The sequence below is a fragment of the Haliotis asinina genome, chromosome 2 (assembly GCF_037392515.1).
Source record: "Haliotis asinina isolate JCU_RB_2024 chromosome 2, JCU_Hal_asi_v2, whole genome shotgun sequence".
In the NCBI taxonomy this organism is placed as follows: domain Eukaryota; kingdom Metazoa; phylum Mollusca; class Gastropoda; order Lepetellida; family Haliotidae; genus Haliotis; species Haliotis asinina.
The window spans coordinates 80,109,092-80,127,517 of NC_090281.1; the positions used below are offsets into that span (position 1 = coordinate 80,109,092).

General features: G+C 38.9%; 1 long non-coding RNA gene across 1 annotated transcript; it reads left to right on the forward strand.

Moving 5' to 3' along the window:
• Positions 1-1,746: 1,746 nt before the first annotated feature.
• LOC137272919 (uncharacterized) lies at positions 1,747-8,227 on the forward strand. The gene is made up of 3 exons (XR_010956115.1): positions 1,747-1,883; positions 4,037-4,112; positions 6,902-8,227. It is a non-coding gene; the product is annotated as an uncharacterized lncRNA (long non-coding RNA).
• Positions 8,228-18,426: the final 10,199 nt, after the last annotated feature.

The window sequence follows — 18,426 nt, forward strand, 5'->3', positions numbered from 1 at the left end:
CGGGGGATTGAATGAGTGCTATTTGACGTCGCAACACGTGTAATCCAAGTCATCTGGGAAAGGTGACACATTATCACTGGATATTCATTTTGGTCAGATTAAGATTATAAATAGACCGATAAATAGACGTCACAAGTGAGTTTTATTTACGTCAGTTTAGCACTATTCAGACAATATCACAGCGCAAGACAACAGATCAGACAAGATAAATCAGCTTTATACCTTGTATCAATGTGGCGAATCGAATTCAGATCCTTGGCGTGATGAGCGAACACCTTAACCACTAGGCTATCCTACCAATCCCGGAATGTCATGACGTCTTATCTTAATGGTAAGCATCCTGTACATGATACACAAGATTTGCATTGTTCAGTTTCATATCTGTATGTTTTCTTCTGGGAATTCATCTTGCTTTTTCTGTCAAACTGTATTTCCGTACATACTTCTGTTTAATGCCCTCAAAGATTTTACTAGCTTCGGCGCTGTACTTTGTAACATATACATTTACATTTTATTATTTCAAAGTTTTATCTTGAAATAGCTTTTCCATAAAACATTAGCTTCTGCAGTTTGAATAAATGATTGCCGTTATATTAAGTCTCTGATTGGCTAGTCAGAATTGCATGTTCCGAATTAAGGGTAGAACAACATCAATATATACATCAATAACGGATTAGTGACAAAGAGTCCGCTATCAAGGATCCGTTCGGTATTTCCGGAAAGGGCATATGCTAGCTTTATAAACTTTGCGTTATTTTATTTTCACATACCGTGAATACTGCTTTCTCAGCAGTCTCCAATATTACAGATGTATGATTAAACAGGTCCAGGTTAGGAGGAGTGGCTGAGTGAGTTTAGTTTTACGCCGCTGTTAACAATCTTTACACAGTATCACGTCTGGGACAGCAGAAATAAGCTTAATACGTTGTACCCATGTGGGGAATCGGACCCGGGTCTTCGGCGTGACGGGCGAACGCTTTAACCGCTAGGCCAACCCATCGCCCCTTTTTGGTCAGCCGGAACTGTGGTCGTTAGTGGTATAGATCTCGAACCACGTTGATGTACGTAACAATTGGTCATTAAAAGTTCATACTTGTAAGAGGCGACACACGAGATCGCACGGACATTACCACTGTCTTGGTTGATGTTTAGTCTCCATATTGCAACTGTATAGATCGAGGCTCATGATGTCAATCACTTGTTTGTTTTAGCCTTGATTATGTAGAAACAATCGTTATATTGCTTGAATGCTGCGACAAATATCCGTCATGCCATTAAGAGAGGAAATAATAATATTGGCTATACGATTCGATGAAGCAATCTTGGGGAACAAACACTGACATCCAATGATGAGAAACAGGACTTGTTTATATATTTGAAAATTGTCAGAGCTCTACAAAGAGTAAAATAGATATATTTGTAAAAGACTTCAACATTCGTATTCAAAGAGTCCACGAACAGCTTTTGCCAATTACATCGGCGAGGTACTCGCGATTCTGAACAATATGTCCACGTACTTATAGATTTCTAATCGGGGATATTCGATCTGTCAATGTGGCTGTGCTTCTTCTCAGTCCAGATGACAGATAGTACTAGGTCTGCGCCAATGAAGTGTTCTTCCTTACCTTCGTTTTGTATTGTGTTGCCATATATAATGAATCGATTCCAAACGGCGCTCTAACACCAGCTTGTACATACATACCTCAGAGCACATAGAAACGATCGATCATTTCAGTTTTTCTAGGACAACACAAGTCGTTTCATACGCATGATGTGTTTTTGGTGTAAATGTAGCATCAGGATAGATTGGAGGAGTCTGAAACCACACGGATGCAGTTAACAGAGCGGCGAGATGGATTGTGGATAACAACTCTCCTTGAGTAGTATGTATGCGTTTTCTACATGTTAGGTTATTGACAAACACTGCATACTAGCTTTATAAAGTTCTTATCTTTAGTGTGCTAGAATCGTCTGATCGTGGGTTTCAATCTCAGATTCGTCTTTATTACGCGTCATAATTAGAATCTGAGGTGGCGAAATTTAAAACCTTTATTTTTGACTGGTATTCCACCCATATTAAGCAAACACATTGTCATATAAGACATACATGGGTATGGGAACTGATTTTGTCGCTGTTCTGAGTTGTTTTCCAAACTCCGAAAATAGCTCTAACTCGTGTGATGCCCAAGCATTGTTTATTAGAGAAGACAATATGTTAAGATAATGGAGTTAAAGAATGGCACAGCATGATAAAGAGGTTATCATGACTGTAGTAAGATAGTAAATTGCCTTTTTAGGATAAAAACTGTGCATTTTGTTCCTAATGCATGATATTTCCAATCCGGAAACGTCCCCCAGGCTTAAATGTAACATCTTGTATAATCTTGTGTTTCATAGATGGGATGCATTTTCTTTCTTTAATTGTTTTATCAGCTTAAAAGGAAATCGGCACAATAACCATGAGCTTAACTTCAGTTAAGGTCGTGACCTTGAACATACACTGAGGGCAAAAACATTTCCTTTTACCGTAATTGTTCTTCTTAAGTTTGACCATGTCTATTAAACTGCCCCTCATTCCTGAAACAGTTTATATTGTTGTAAAAGATATACTTATATAACAATATTGTATTTTTGTGACGAAAATAAAATCAATTTATTTATAATCAACGATAGGCTGTCACAGATACCTAATGGCATCCAATGTTTAAAATGCTTTAAGTATGTATTCATAGTTTAGGGTTTTTTTTAAATAGTTAGTTGTATTTGAGAGCTTATCAATCGCCAGAACAGTACAGTTTGGGATATAATACCACGGTTAACTTTCTATCAAAACGATTAAATAATAACATGAACTGAGAACTATACGTTTCCTTGCGCCTTCCTTAAACTCGATGTTAAATAAAGATCTATCGAGAGATGAAGTTCCACGTGCTCAGGTACATAAAGAAATCTATAAAAATATTGACAAAACAGAAATTTCTTTCCTACACCTTCGAACTTTATCCTCTGAGAAAGCGATCATACTGTGGGGTAACACACATCTGACACAATGCAACGTAAAGCCATAGAAAACTAGTTCATTAAAATTGCGTCCATCTTTAATAGGTAAACACGTTTTTGAACAACTTTTCATTGTCAAAAAGTAAGCCGCTAATGAGACGTCATGGCAACGGGGCGTTACTGTATGGGCTCTACATTGTGAGATATTTATACCATTTCATGAATCGAGATCTAGAACCTGAATCGAGCACATGTTTAAGTTTCTATCACGGAAAGCCGTCATCTTATCTCAAAGTAAACTGGATGCAAGTAACATTGATATCAACCTACATGTAACAGATAACTCTGCGAACAAATGGCTTAAGTGAATAGGTAGGAGCCGAAGCCATTTTAAGTGTTCACTCAGTCGGTACACTGGATAAATGATCGACCCTTCCATTATTCTCATAGCCTCTGTAATGATTATGCCAAAACGTTTCACAGCATTGTACATGTCTCACGGGATCTGTGTTTCTTTCCATTGTCAGGTGCAGCTAAAAGGGTTTCTTTATTTCTTATCACGTATTTTCCGCAGCTACCGTTCAATTACGGTAAGCATGGATGGCTGATTCTAATTCTAGCTAGCCAGGATCTTCAAGGCTAATTGATGTTATGAGTGAGTGAGTGAGTGGTTATGGTTTCAAGACGACATATTCCCGCAATTCTGGAAGCCCGGTTTTTGGAGAACGAACGCTTCAGTCATCAGATTACCCCACTTACCATCCTCCTGCTCCTCTGAGTCCCCCCTGAAAATACTGGAACCAATAACGTTATCAGATCATGTCAAAACATACCATCAAGTTAATCGAAACGAGTGATATGCTACATCACTTGGAACGCAATTAAATTATTCAAACTATGGTTTTTGTGTTCCATCGATTCAGAGCCCTGCCTTTTCAAAGAGTTTAGAGAGAAGAATTAAATTAAGCATAAACGTGGAATAGTTGATACAGCAGACGGAGAGGGTACGTTCTACATGTTCCTTATATGATCACAGACGCCGAAATCTGACCTGGAAAGCTGAAATATTGATGAAGTGGCACATGGAATAGTCAATACAGCAGACAGAGAAGGTAGGTTTTACATGTTCCTTATATGATCACAGACGCCGAAACATGACCGTGAAAGCTGAAATATTGAAGAAGTGACACATCGAATAGTTGATGTAAAAGAGAGAGAAGATAAGTTCTACATGTTCCTTATATAATCACGGACGCCGAAACATGACCGTGAAAGCTGAAATATTGATGAAGTGGCATAATGGAATAGTTAATTCAGCAGATGGTGAGGGTAAGTTCTACATGTTCCTTATATAATCACAGACGCCGAAGTCTGACATTGAGAGCTGAAATATTGATGAAGTGGCACATGAAGATTCCTTATCAGTTCCTAAAACACTTTCAGAAGTCAGCACGTGATTGTTTGTTTTATCAAATGTGTTGTGTCCAAGGTAACCTACATGATCGCATATGTATTAGGTTAACATAGTAAAAGTAAATATGTCAGGCGACCTATGCCAGCTTACATATGCCACATTAATCGCACGTATGACGTAAGTTGTGTCATCATGTATACGCAAAATATTCTGTGTAACTTTGTATTGTAAATGCGTAAGTGTGCACATATTAGGTTATTGTTTAATCTTGCACACGCTAAATAAAATTTGGAACCTATTACGTGCTAGGTGAATTATGTACCTGTGTACCTGTGAACGTCATGGGTTATTGTACGCATTAGAAAAACTGTAACCTTCAACATGTTAGATAACTTGTTTAACTGTGAACATATTAGGTTATTTGTTAACAATGCAAGCGTTAAACGGTAGCATTTAACGTGCTAAGTGAATAATCGTGTAACTGTGAACGTGTTAGGCTTTTGGTTAACTTTTGCACGCACTAAATAAACTGGATAATCTTTTACGCGTTAGGAAAGTGTGTAATTGTGAACGTGTTAGGTTATTAAGTTAGCACGCGCTAGAGAATCTGTGTATTTCCAAACGTGTAACCTATGTATTGCAAATTGCAAATTGCAAATATTCAACACGTGTTTTCACGTGTTGCCCGTGTTGGGTGAACTATGCAGGTTAGGCGTATCACGTATCAGTTCCAAATAATCGTAGACATGTTAGTTAAACTGGGTAATCTTGTTCCTGCATGATACAGTGTGTAACCGTGTGTCTTTCAGGTTAACTATGTCACCTTGCGCGTGTATGTGTACCATGTAATCTTGCACGTGTTGGAAAACTTGTCGACTGTAAATGTATCATGTAACTTGTGTCTCATTCCACCTGTTTTTATTCGACCTGAACGTTAAAGAAATCTGATGAATTTGACCTTGATCACATGTAAAAAACACAAATGGATTCAATTTGTATGAATCAGAACATCGATGTGATATTTGTAGTGGTAATGAATGGAAATACTGAAGATGTTATGCTCTAGAGGCAATAATAGGTTATTCTGAAGTTGATCTGGTTGGTCAACAAGCGTATTTCTTATTTTACAGCTAATGCCCACGCTTGAATCATTCGTATTATTGAGTTGAGAAGATACCATATCGATCATATTGGAAATGTGGGCAGATATCCGCTTGGTATAGAAGTGAAGCAGTAAAGTTATTGATTGAGACATGTTTACTACCTGTCTGTGCTGTCGTGCATGAATTTAGTTGTAACGGTTATTAATTATGATAAATACGGCTTGAGTTGTTTGTGTGCGAGAACAAAGCATCAGTGGTTTGTTGTTGTGATTGATTTAATAGTTCAATATAGTGCGCAATATGATATTTATGAACGGATTTTAAAATAAATTATAAATTTGTTGTAAAATAAACATAAGAGATAATACACTGACGTAACCCATGGATTGAAGTCTGGAATCTTAGAACAGACATTGTTGTCGCACTGCTAGATATTTTTAACAGACAAAATGTGAGACAACATGAAACTGCCTTAAATGCCCAATTCATCGCTTAGTCGCCAAGTCGCAATTTGGGCACTTTTAATCCATTATATATATTGCCGTCCCTAAAATATGTTGCTATGTATTGTCTCGTTGTCACCATTAAAGCTATCGAAAAGGGTCAAATTGGGAAAAGCTCGACATTACAACAGCGGAACAAACAAACTCAGTTGTCCGTTATAGATTAAATGTAGAGCTTATAGACATTTCAAAAAGAATATTGCGAACGTTGTATTAGACATTTTGTGTTCGTATATATACATTAAGAAAAATAAATTTTTTTTTTTCAATTTGGCTGCACACCATGGAATACTGCATGCTTGTTGGTTGGATTACGCTGACCTCAGCAAATATTACACCTGAATGAAAAATCCCAACCAGGCAATCCGGTGAAATGCTCTGTGACCCCACGGCCTGCGCAAGACATATACAGGACATGCATCAACCAAGTCAACAAATCGTGCCCAATTCCCCCTTTAGTCTTTGAAAACGAGCCTCGGTGCTAATGGTGCAGTAATGTAGTGTTATTCAAATGACGTGTCAATAATCATTTACATTTTCCCCAATCATTCAAATTCACTGCTATGTAAGATTTGATACTCATGAAACTTGCTTACTGAAAGAGGGCAAAACGGAGAAGAACGTTTTGTATGTACTTACAATGTTTAGTTAAAGGGATGTACGGAGACTTGATTTCCCATTACTCCTCCGCATGAAGGTATGAGGAGACTTCCATCTACATGAAATGTTCCTTCTTGAGACATTATTGTAAAGACTAAAACCTTAAGGTAAATTCTAAACTTTAATGTATATATCCATATTTCAAATATCTACATGTTCCTGTATCAGGTGCGTCAACGATAATGCTAATTTGATATTTATTTGTACATGTTTCCTTCCAGAGGTTGAATCATGGGAAGCGAGTACTGGTCTCACTATCGAAGCCTCCCTTCCATATTGCCGTATCTACCAGACCGCCAAGACACCTTCCATAACGGTGGCGATGACGAACGGCGTGTGGTATCAGAAGCCACTGGTTTGATCAGAGAAAATCCTGAAGATGTATGTCCAAATCATGGCTGGATCCTCCCTGACCACAGGAGAGCGGAGTTTTACGTTCCTCCACCATTTTCGTACGTTCCTCCGCGAAATGCTCAAGAGAAACAAACCACACAGACAGACACGGTGACAGTTAAGCAATCTACGGAAGAAGATGATCTCGCGCAGTCAGGTAGTCCGAAATCTCTCCCAGAACATCTGTGCTTTTCACACAAATCACGAAAGCAATCGTTAATACCTGTCCCTGTAAGAAAGTCTTCTTCGCCATCGAGTTTACCTTCAGTGAAAATGGGACAAAATATTTCTGTGAATGGCTCACAGAATCAAAGGCACACTGGTGACGGGAAACAATTTATCTCACATCCACCTTCGTCAGGCCAGTCTCTGATTCCACTAGCTGTCAAACGAAAATATTTGTCACCAGAACTGCCACGGAAACACTTTTTAACACCAGTCACTGTCTCAAGGCGTACCTCATCGCCAATGGTATTCCAAAGAAGCTCCTACAAGTCGCTCCACACAGGAATGGATGTATGGGCAACTCCACGCTATCCTTTGAGGAAGAGAAGGAGCCTTAAGAATGAACCAAGGCCAATGTGGAAAATCTGAAAATGTGACACAACTTCTGCTTTTTTTGCCCAATTTAGCACTCTATGCAATAGGCAGTTCTGTGATCATCATTTTGTTTTTTGCATGGAATACTTTTGTCAAACGGTGCTATATTACTGAATCGATTCAAGTGATGCTGCTGCAAGCTCCCAAAGACATCGTCAACGATTTCAAAATCTGTCCACACTTGGAGTCAACAGTTGTAAAGAAGAGGTATATGATATGGTGAATTATTCATCATTGCCAAGCGAAAACAAGATACACCAATTAGGGATTCTGGGCTAGAAGATGTTTCAGACAACAAAATAGCACGTTGGTCGTAAGAGAATCTGTGACAAAGTTCATGATCTTGTTGACTGTGTGTCCAACGACCTTGATTGATGTTTATAATATTGACCACTTGAATGTTCTGGTCCAGACGCGGCTGTTCAGGGGTTGTAAATATTGTACAATCAACTCTGCTTTTAGAAGAGATTTCTTATGAATGAGGGAAGGGTATTATCGCTTTTATTTACGTCATTATTATTTAAAAGATGATTACAGAAATACATATCTGGCACCATTATCACTGTTATAATTAATGTCAGTGTTATTATTTACCTGCTGGGTGTGTGACAGTGTACATGCCTGAATGCGATCGTAAGGATTATGTTGTGTTAAGCAATGTTCTATACTTTCAGCAACACAGCGGTTCTGGGATTGCTTGATACACCGACTCGTATCGCATTCTCAGATGATGGGTGCAAGAACGGTCTACTTTGAACAGGACTTCACTGATAATGAAAGTAGTTGTGAAACATATCTGTGTGAAACAAAAACGCTTCTAGTAAACAATTTCAGGGAAATATAAACAAAATGTCCTTGAAAATATCTCTTTAAAATATATTGAAACTAGCAATATCAAGAGGAGGAAAACTTCTCTGTAATGTTCAGAGAAGACCACTTTAAACAGGTGCAAAAGTAAAAAAGGAAGCGTTTTTTTACGTTTATCACTTGAGGTGAAATTTAGAAACCAGATACCGCTTGCGAAACGAACATTTACAACATTCAAGGTCCTCTCAGTCACAAGAGATCGTAAGCTGCTACCTAATTTGTTTGATGCATGTTTTGAGATTTGATGCTCCTGATTTTGCGTATTTTTATCAACAGTTTTATTACTTACATTCTACTCAAAGTGAAAGGCTATTGCCATACTGAAACAACAATTTAAAATCCAGGTATCGCTTACAAAGCGAAGTGGTACCTATTTTATCAACAGTTTTATGAACCGTATTCTAATCAAAGGCAAAGGCTATTGTCATACAGAAACAACAATTTAGAAACCAGATATAGCTTGCGAAACGAACCGTCCTCTGGTTTTACCTATTTGTATCAACAGTTTTGTGATCTGTGTTCCAATCAAAGGCCAAGGTTGTTGTCATACACATGCTACAAAGAGACGCTCTGTTAAACTTTTACTACAGCGCATGAAATGTTTTACATGTATAGTCAAACGTTTCAACCGGCAGACCAAGAGAGCAGTGCATCTCTCATGAGCAAATGATACAGAAGACAAGTGGAGGTCAAAAGTAAATTCATATGGTCAGTATCGAGTACGTGATGCTTATTCAATGATGCAGTCCTGGCATCAGTGCCTGGCGAAGGTCATCGTATATGCGAGAAAGGACAAGTCGTTGTTACTGCAGCGTTGTTGGATTATTCGGATGCCACCATTCGACGCGTATTCAGTGTGTGATAAATCGATGGTGTTGCGAATCGTGATAATACTTTATCATTTTATCATTTTTCTGATTACGATGCTGCTCTACAAGGCGAGCAACGTGTTGTTTGGCATGTCGCGTCGAAACGTGTCACGTCGAAACGTCACTCCTGGGCCTTTCAGTTGCAAAAGCTTTAATGGAGCCGTTTGCAAAACCCCATACCTCACAACATTCAAGGTCCTCTCAGTAACAAGAGATCGTAAGCGGCTACCTAATTTGTTTCATGCATGTTTTGAGATTTGATGCTCCTGATATCAGACACTGGGTTGTTTGACTAAATGATGTACAGACCGTCGTCATATTCCTGGAATAGTGCTGAGCACAGCGTTAAACAACAAATAAACTAACAAAAATACCAATCTGCATAACGCAATTATTTATATCTATTCCTCCATCTCGTCCTATTGATGACATCGCAAATGTATTATCACTAGGCGTTTACCCTTCAGGCTAAACTAAATAAATCAAAAGAAGTCGCTCAATGTAACCGTTGTCATAGCAAAACGCAAGAACAGACAGTCTATGGCGTTTGCTTCAGACATCAAGATTTCGTCAGACAGAAAGGACTTGCGATTAATCCACATTAAAATTGCATCAGAACCATTAACGTAATGAAAGTTTGGGAAATCAATAACCTTCCCGACTACCTGCTTCCCTATGGTGATGTTGATTTCCATATCTTAGCGTGTGTCACCATCACACTTGTACGCTTTGAGGTTCTGTTAGCGTTAATAGCCGACCGTTTTATGTTTAGTAGGAAAGAAATATTTTAGTCCTTTGTGATGATGGGAGTTCGATCAAATTTAGACTACTTTCCACCAGTTGCAAGAGATATTTGCATCATGTTTTCGATAATTCGGTAGTTTGGGGCCAAAGAAAGTGTGGGATCAAATGAACTATGAACAATTATTTGGAGTGATCTGTGGAGGGTTACGAATTGATATTGATTACTGTCATGATGAAACATTATGTCTAAGTGAGCAAAGGGAACAGATTGTAAATGTCTGTTCTCTTTGAGTCAATGACGTCAGCCCGAAAATAAATAAATAAATAAATAAATAAATAAATAAATAAATAAATCATTTAGCCAAACAAGACATATTAGCCAAACAAACGATATAGAAATGGTTGCTATTTGTGTGATGAGCAAGAAGAATGTAAACGTCCATACAGCTAACACGTGATTTCGACTCAAATGCCGTTATTGTTGACATGTCGACGCCGTCTCAGTTCATCGACGCTCGACATAACGTCATTTTTCTCAAAAGGTCTTGTCTTCAGAAGCTCGCTTATTACACGCTTCCAACACCACTTGACTCTTGCAATGACTGTAAACTTTTTTTCTTTACTTACAGACATTAACGCATCTCACATCACAAGACGAATGACGAATAATTAGAATAGAAAGGAGTGTCCTTAGATGAGAAAAAGTCGATGAGACGTTTTAAGCATTCATCAACAAAACTTAGTGTTATTTGGTATAAAAAGATTCAAAATATCCACAATCATTCTTTCAACTCATAATGAAAGAAAAATAATCTTTGATTCGAGGTAACAATACATCGGCAACAAGCATTAGACCTTTATTAAAGTGTTAGATAATTTTAATGTATAATCCAGTAATTGTTAGAGAATGTTGAGTTAAGACAAGCAGGAAAATATGAACAATACTGACTTCGGCTCATTCCCTGTTTTACATCTTCATCCTGTTTGTGACATCTTTTACAATGTGAAATAGGTAAATACGCTAGCTCCACAGTACATGAACATCGTTGCCTAGACGGGCAAACACCTCCTATAATCGTTGCAAACATTTCTAAGAAAAAAGTACATACGTAATATAAGGACTAAACATGTTTTTTGAAACTGTAGATCAAAGCAGACAATATATGACATGTTTTCAAACATGTGTTTAAAAAATACACATGTTTTATGTTCTATCAAGTAGAAGTCCCAGAGATCTTGCAGAATACTTCATCAATTAAACACGAATGGATTTCCTCCCCAGTTGTTTTTGTCTATTACTTCCCATACCGAATTCATAACGTTAAAAGATTACGGAATATGCACGTTAGACCATCTCATTTACGTTGTTATAACAGATGGCCAAACATATCTTATGTAATTTAGGGGTTTAATATACACTAATCTGAACTAATACGATCACGATGATAATGCGTCAAAGACATAAACCAAAATTTAGTTGTCCCAGAAAATTGTAGAAAAATAAAATACATGAAGCGGACCTGTGGCTGATTTAGGTAGCATTACAGCAAACCAGGCTCGCTGATTTGGTTGACATATGTCAGCATATCCCAGTTGTGTAGAACGATGCCCAGTTGACCACTGGATTGTGTGGTCCAGACTCGATTTACAGACCGTCGTCACATAGATTAAATAATGATGAGAGCGGCGTTAAACAGCAACCAAAGAAAACCTGATCTATAAATAATTGTTGCCTAATTTCTTTCTTGGTGTGATGTTTTCTAGGAGATCGCTTGATCTCTTAGGCGATGTATCCTCTGGATGCCAGTTAGGGATAATAAGCTTTTGTATGCTTGTGTAATATTTGCAGAAATAAAAGCCTTCGTCTTCAAATATTATCATCACAAATGCTTAGTGCATGTTGGAACGACTCGTGTAATCTGCCTCATACTGCCCGTGGATAAAGATGTGTGTATTTTCTTCCAGAGAGTAGAAGTGGGTTCAGCCCATCCATGGGACCAGGAAGTTCATGTTCCTTCACTTACTCTAGCCACTCAATGTATATTCATGCAAAGACAAGAGATACAGTACTCAAAGGGGCTGAACATCCTGATGAAATACAAGTATCTATACAAATACATATATCAATATAACAGAGTTTGACGATGATTCTTTACCTCTCAAGAAGGCATGAATGACGGTCGCTACCAACAAGGCAGGAACATACTGACCCTTTCTGCGAACGGTGTCATTGGGGGTAGGGTGGCCAAGTGGTAAAAACGTTAACGTTCGTTCGTCACGCCGAAGACCTGGGTTCGAGTTCCCACATGTGCAATATGTGAAGCCCAATTCTGGTGTCCCTCGCGGTGATTTGCTGGAATATTGCCAATAGGCTACCTCACTACCCTGTACAGTAAAAACAAAACTGGTTCATAAGTCCTTTCGACGGTCTTACGGCAAGGACAAGGTATGGGATATTCTAAGGAGTTATTTAGATCTACCAAACAACATAACAGTTAAAAAAAGTATGACGATGATGGTTGAATTAGTACATTCTGCAGTGAGTGAGTGAGTGAGTGAGTGAGTGAGTGAGTGAGTGAGTGAGTGAGTGAGTGAGTCAGTCAGTCAGTCAGTCAGTCAGTCAGTCAGTCAGTCAGTCAGTGAGTCAGTCAGTCAGTCAGTCAGTCAGTCAGTCAGTCAGTCAGTCAGTCAGTCAGTCAGTCAGTCAGTCACCAGATATATTTCAGCATGACAGCTAAATGTGGGACGAAACCTTAACTGGTGCACGTCTCAAATTTTTGCCGCTTTTGTGAAGGCCACGAACGGGTTTTGTCCTGACATACTTGGAAACACACTTCAAGTGAATACCGGATCTTAACCTGAACTAACAGATTCCTGGCATGCCCAGGAGGCACTACTTTGCATAGCAAATTTAAAACATTAAAACGACATAGTCACCAGTGCCAGTCACCAGCAATGAGTATTCTACTTCACCAACAATAACTAGACTGCGCATAATTCATCTAAAGTTATGAAACCATGAAGTGTTAACTCTTACAAGATACCAAGATGCCTTTGAGGATCAAAAACCCCACCAGACCCTTGACCTTAAGTGATGCAAGATTCAGACTTTTAAAATTATTGGCGATACGGACGAGCATGGGGCTAACACATGTACAGGTACACGTATATGCATAGTCAGGTTTCAGGCCTTACAACTAGTGCTTGACATTATAAGCAATGATCCCTGTCCTTTTAGGACGATGACACATCCATCTGACTTACCGGTCCGTTTAGTCGCCGTTTAGTTTAGAGGTGGTGAGTGGTCAAAGCGTTCTTTCGTCATACTGAAGATCCCAGTTTGAGTCCCCACGTGTGTGCAGCCGATTTCTAAAGTCCCCTGTCGTGATATTGCTGGAATATTGCTAAAAGCGACATAAAATCACATTCACTCGCTGATATCATGACGTCTAACTGTCATGCGAGTGAATGCATGTCGTTGAATGTCGGAAAATATTTCAAACACTAGTTTATATGGATCATCTATTATTGATTGAACAACTCGACCTCATACAGCCCGAATATTCGCACGTCGGCAGCAGTCAATGACAATTTTTGTCCTGACATATTTGTAAACACATTTCAGGAGAATACCGGGATCTTAACCTGAACTAACAGGTTCCTGGCATGCCCAGTGGACACTACTCTGCATAGCAAATTTAAGACGTTAAGACGACAGTCACCAGTGCTCCTGCTACATAATGTTATTGACCAACAATAAGTATTCTACTTCATCAACAATAACTAGACTGCGAATAATTCACCTAAAGTTATGAAACCATGAAGTGTTAACCCTTACAAGATACCACTGTCTTGTGGATCAAAGGCCCCACGAGACCCTTGACCTGATATATGTTCTGGTATATACGTATCCTGTGTAAACATGTCTAAAATCGACGCCAGGTCATATATGTGTACATGCCCTCAATCACAAACACCACATTTATTTGTTGCGCTTCGATCGCGTTATTTGGTCTATAAATATTCGGAATCTATATTGTAATAGTATCCTAATTGGGTGCAGACGCCCTATTTCACTGGCAAATATGAGCTTTGTTGTGTTGCTGTTTCCACATCTTGATATAGGATATCTTGAAAGCGACTAATCTATTTTTGTACTTGCTAATTGTACTTGTAAAGAGGAGTTTGGACCATACATCCAGTCACTGACATCGTAAGCCGTGGTTCATGCTATTGGAAAACAATGACAAATGATCAACCGAGTCTAGAGATCGCACGATCCTTGTTACCTATTTCGACAAGCTCAGGTTTTACTTTAATATAACCAGCAAGGCCTCATCAGATAAAACAAACCGTGCTCTGATACCTTACAAGTATTTGGCTGAAAGTTGTTTTCAGCTCCCTTATATTAAGTTTCTTTTGTGTTCTGACGTCATCACGTATAAGGATGACGAAATGGTTTTACTTTGTATTCGGTAAGCTTTTCGATGTGTGGAGTGGCCTAATTTCTTCGTTCTGAAGTAAATTCTAGACTGAAGACTGCTTATTTAGCCGTAGTTACCATCAAGCTATCTTCACCATCGGTATCGTAAACAGCTCATGACGTTGTATAGAGGCGTCGTTAAAATCTGTATAAAGGTTCTCAAATCTTAAGGTATCAGGCGAGGAGCAATTGAAACCAATGAAACCAATTTCAAATGCAACTGTACATATGTGGGGAACTGGGTTCGATTTCCCATATGTGTACGATGTGTGAAGCCCATTTCAGGCGTCCTCCGGCATTATATTTCTGCAATATTGCTAAAAGTGGCGTAGCACTAACCTCACTCACTCTGACTTCCTGGGAAAACCACTTTCCTCGGGTACATAAATCAAATATCGATCTCATAAAAGTCTATATTGTTTAATCGCAGCTATTCTATGAGCGCATGTCATGAGTCCATGTCATAAAGCGGGATTAAATATTAACACACAATCTGTATTCCTACTTTAACAAACACAGTTGCTAACACGTTACTACCAACAAAGACAAAGATGTTATTCCAGCTTCAAACGCTCCATCAATCGTGAAAGTGTTATTTTTCGCATTAAAATGTATTTGCCTCGTTAATGAGGCAATCAATAACCACTACAAGATAATGATTTACTAAAGTATTGATTCTATCTGCTTGGTCTGTTTCATCTGGTTTTATGTTCATAAAGAGGAGGCTTTCTCTGAAACTGAAGTCTTTCCTGAGCTGACAAAGTCATAACAAAGCTAAATTTGAAGTTGTTTGATTCATATGCGAAATCATTTTGCACCAATGTTAATGTAGCGGGCAGAATATTTCCGAGTCCCGTGGTTGGATTCGAACCAATGACCTTCTGATCCGAAATCGGACGCCTTATCTATATGACCAAATAAGTTAACCCCGTCTGAAAGCTGACAAGGTAAGGATGCCATCTGTAGGACGACTCCACGCCCTGCTACATACTCCCCGTCATCAGAAGGCACGTTCCGGGCCGCATAGTTGGGTACCGAGACTTACTGTCTTTAAATGTGCTATGAAGGTGCTCAGTCCAACTTTGGCCGCCAATGTAGCGGCCACAAAATCCACGGACCTTTTGATCCGAAGTCGGACACTTTGTCCACATGACCAAAGAGGTTAAGGATGTCATCTGTGGGATGACACCACGCCCTGCCACATAAACATCAGGCGACATTAAACATCCCTTTGAGCGAATGATAAAAACTGTGAATGCTTTATGGGATTTCAGTTATACAGTCAGATGACTGAATGTACCCGTAGAACTACCTGATTCAAGCGAGTTTCGCGCAGGTTGGACTGTCACCGGATTATATCTGGAATATCAACACCGTTTTAAACAGTATTCAAATCGTATAAGCGCGTACTTTGATGTAGAGAGAAAGTGATGCAAGATTCAGACGTTTTCAATTTCTGGCGATACGGACGAGCATAGTCAGGTTTAAAGCCTTAAAACTAGTGCTTGACATTATAAACAATGAGCCCTGTCCTTTTGTAACGATGATACATCCATCTGACCGATCCGTTTGGTTGCCGTTTAGTTTAGAGGCGGTGGTCAGAGCGTTCGTTCGTCATACTGAAGATCCCAGTTTGAGTCCCCACATGTGCGAAGTTCATTTCTAGTGTCCCCTGTCGTGATATTGCTGGAATACACATACTACTAAAAGCGACATAAAACCACATCCACTCGCTGATTTCATGACGTCTAACTGTCATGCGAGTGAATGCATGTCGTCGAATGTCGGAAAATATTTCAAACACTAGTTTATTTGGATCATCTATTATTGATTGAACAACTCGACCTCATACAGCCCGAATATTCGCACGTCGGCAGCAGACAGTGTTCCTAGTAATTGTTGTTCTGTAGCGACACATCTGCGTAAAGCCCTATTGTTTTTTACAATAAACACATGAAATATAGTTCACGTCTATGTCACTGATATCATATTGAACAATATTCTTTTTTGTGCAATCTGCAATAAGCTAATAACTGGAGCCAAATGCCTGTGGGTTTGGAGGTTGCGGTAAGCTAGTGTAAATTATACGGCGCTTCAACGGTTTCTACATATTACCTCTGTTCCGTCAACTCGGTTGATCCTGATTAACACAGTCAAGTCTCGTTGTTTTATTTCACAGTGGAAGCCAAGTTCAAAGTGAAGAAGGCATATTGGGTATATTATCAGTTCGGAATCTGAACCCAAGACCACTGAGCGGTGTCAAATGTAGTATTAAATAAAAAATAAACAGGGCCAGCAGCGGGTGCAATTTTGATTTGTTTCTAATTGCAACACGCACGTCTCCTGTATATTTGCAATGACGCTTACAATATGAAATCAAACGGATAAAAGAAATAGGATTCCCATCTGCATATTACCATGAAGAATGGTTTCCGGCAATTTATGTTTAGCGACTAACAGGATCAGGTGATCAGACTCGCTGACGTGGTCGACACACGTCGTCGTGTTCCAAATGCGTTGATCACTGGATTATCTGGTCCAGATTTCATTATTTACAGACAGTAGCTATATAGCTTGAACACTGGAGTGCGGTGTTATAGAAGAAACAAACAAAAAACCATTAAACCTGGTTCCTACAAATTATCTCACCATTTCGATGCAAACCATGACAGAAGTACTCAGTTTTATAATCACTAACAATCAAACTATCACTTTGAACAACAGAATTTACACAATATGAAACACATTTGATATAACTTAAATAAATGGAATGCAAACAGCTGCAGCAAAATTCAGCTTCCCGGAACTAGTAAATATTATGTGATTCAATATATTTTCACTCACGCAGTATGCTCAGTTGGAACAGCATTGGATAAAGTTTAGCCAAGAAACAGATCGATGAAGTTTATTATAATAAAATACGCAAAATACGATCAATTACGTAAAGCGGTTCTTAGCAACCGTTTGTATGTTCCGGTGTTGGTCTGCCTCAGTAACAAAAGGATGGTCCACTGTACCGTATTGTGTCAATTAAGGCTGCTGAATTGTCTGTACCATATACTATAGGTTCCAAAAAGGAACTGCTGTGTAGAATTTATAATTTTCTCAATGTCGATAAATGTGCATCGTAATAACCTAGCGTATATCGAAGAATGACTAAAACTGATTAAGCACATTTCACAGAGGGATAGTAGCTTTAAGAAGAACTCGGATACTTTCACATTGGTTTAGAACAATTTTGCTCTCAGGGTGCTTTCTTGAAATTGGCCCAGATAAAAAAAAGCAAGATTTATGGATATCTTTTTCTTTGTTGTACATAGCACGACGTTTTGGATTGTATGTTCGCTCCTTCATCAGCTGAACGGTAACGTCCAAACGTCCTGTTGTTCACAATAATGAAACTGACATCCATAAATCTTGCTTTTCCTGTGCATTCCGTTTCTAAATGCCCTTCAAAGATCTGGCTCAGATGTTAGCGAAAAGGTGAACATGTGCTGTCCTCAAGGAAACGTCCATTACTAACAGAGGAACCTGAAATGGACCCTGTATACTCTCAGTGCATTATAGGCCGTTTAATAGAAGCCGAAACCTTTATCTGTAGTCACAAAATGTGTGATAAATTCGCACAGAAGGATTCCGATGAAACCGGCTATATGAATGATTGATGATAACAGATGTGAGCGAAAACTGGTGTCGACCGGGACAAATCCATGTGACCCTACATGTGTGTATTTGCGGGCGCGTGTGTGGGCGTATGCGTGCTGGATTTCATTGTGTTGTGTATCTGGAC